The following is a 2,271-nucleotide window of genomic DNA, read 5'->3' as shown; positions in this document are numbered from 1 at the left end:
AATGCCATCTCTTCCTTCTATCCTTCTCTTAATTTTTCAGTCCTCTGTCCCCATAACTTAGCCCTGACCAAAATTCACCTCTGAAATTTCTACCTATTTATTTTTTAAAATATTTTTTTAGGCGAGGCAACCCTTGGTGACCGCATAGATTGCAAGGACCTTATCAGCTTACAATCCCTTATTATTATTATTATTATTATTATTTATTTTATTTATTTTTCTTTATTTTTAACTCCTACAGTACCTGGTCTTCCTAGGTGGTCTCCCATCCAAGTACTAACCAGGCCGGGCCCTGCTTAGCTTCTGAGATCAGATGGGATTCAGGCTTTTTCAAAGTAGCATGGCCATAGACAATTTCTACTTATTTATATAACGTAGTGCTAGCCGTTCTCCAATAGACTAAGCCCCACCACCATTGGGAACAATATAGAAGGTAGTATACAATAAAACTTTTCTATTAATCCAGCTGTGAGTGTCATGTTGAAATTTAAATTATTCGGTTTACATGTAAAATAGACAGGTTCATTTAAGTTTAGTGATGACAACATGTCACTGACATTTACGGAACATTCCTTCTGCAGCATCCCCAATAGTCCCCCAAATGACTGAATTATCATTCATTGTTATTCAAAACTATAGCATTGACAATAGAAATCCAGGTTTTCTATATGGTAAAGTAAAAACGCTTTAACCTGAAAAAATGCTAGATTATCTGTCCCTAGAATTAGTTACTGCCACATCTTTATAACTCTCCCTAATCCCATTCGTTGCAAGTTCTAATTCTTAAAATCCTTCACGTTCATATCAAATGGGGCCATCTGATAAAACACATCCCATTTGGAATCATCTTAAATAAGACGAGGAACCTAATGGTGGTAAGATCAGGATATTGAAATATCATTGAGACAAGTGGGTGATAAAGCTGTGGGAAAACATGCATATTTAGTAGGACTCACTCCTTCTGGTGAATATATTTTCAGGACAGTGATCTCTCCAACAAGTAAGACCACTGAAAATCAAGGATCATTAGTCTGTCCCCAAGTAATACCTACATTCTCTGGAACTAGGTTGTCATCAAGATGTTAGAGCAGATTTTCAAACATAACCAAGGTGATACTGGACTACCATGCGACAATTTTAAAGTAGGTGTATAGCACATGCTTTACGATTCCCACACATTGAGGATATAAAAGAATTGTGTTTGAGAGAGATCATTTGTGATAATGGGGGGAGGGGATGCGTCCCTTAACATTTTAAGTCAACAGGCCCATTCAGAGAGCTTGATATGTTGTGTCATGACACTTTGACCTTGAGTCTGACACCTATTTGAGCAATCTGAAGGGCAAGAGAGAGGCTGGATAGCAGCTTGGCAGTAGACTGAAGAGTTGCTGCTACATTGGGCTTGATTCACGTTCCGCAGACTTTGAAGGAAGGGTACATGAGAATTTTCCATGGAGGACATGAGGGTCATGTGGAAGAAATTAAACTGTTCTGTAGCTGTTTGAAATCCTGCCCACATAGGCCAATCAAAGGGACAACTGGACCCTCAAAGGAGAGTAACTGTGGGTAGTGGATGGCTAAACAACTAGGCAAGAAAGGCAAGAAGAACAAAGATACCTTACCTGGAAAGTACGACTTATGTTCTCAGGAAGGCCTGTAAAGAACCTCAAAAATATCCAAAAGCAAAAAAAAAAAATTAGTTTTAAATATTCATCAAGACATAAAGCACAAAGTTGTCTTAGCTGACTAATCATCAAGTAAGAATATTTTTCCTTCATTGCTTTCCTTCTCTTCCTCTGGTTTTAGACCTAGTGGTGACAGAACCACGATTCTAGATGAGGTAGAGGAAGTAGAGTCATAAAATATGAAAAGAGAAAAAGGAAGGACCATGCCTTCTTTCTTGTCTTGTGGCTTGCCAAAAAACCTACCCTGTGAAGAGAAAATGTGATTTGAATGAAGTTTGTGTTTTAATTAATATATTGAATTGGGCACTTCCTTAAGCTTGATCCTCCAGATGCTAGTATCATAGATTGAGAAGAGCCTAGCAAGTACAACAATGGAGCCAGTTAATCTAGACCATGGTATCTATAGAAATAAAAGTTCTAGAGGTAGTTTTAAAGAGGTATGTGCAGGTTTGACGAAGCTGAGTTGTTTGTTTTTAAGGATGTGAAAGACTGGAGAAGTTTACTTACTTAGGGGAAAGAATTAGTAGAGACGAAGAGATTTCAGACCCAAAAGTAAAGAGAATTGATGCTGCAACTCCTTAGAGAG

General features: G+C 37.9%; 1 pseudogene; it reads right to left on the bottom strand.

Annotated features, from left to right (window-relative positions):
* Nucleotides 1–232: 232 nt before the first annotated feature.
* On the bottom strand, nucleotides 233–352 carry LOC118601429 (annotated as a pseudogene).
* Between the last annotated feature and the right edge of the window lie 1,919 nt (nucleotides 353–2,271).

This window comes from Rousettus aegyptiacus, unplaced genomic scaffold (assembly GCF_014176215.1).
Source record: "Rousettus aegyptiacus isolate mRouAeg1 unplaced genomic scaffold, mRouAeg1.p scaffold_m13_p_3, whole genome shotgun sequence".
Classification (NCBI taxonomy): Eukaryota; Metazoa; Chordata; class Mammalia; order Chiroptera; family Pteropodidae; genus Rousettus; species Rousettus aegyptiacus.
Note: the sequence above shows the minus strand (reverse complement) of the source record. Positions and strands in the feature narration are given on the sequence as shown.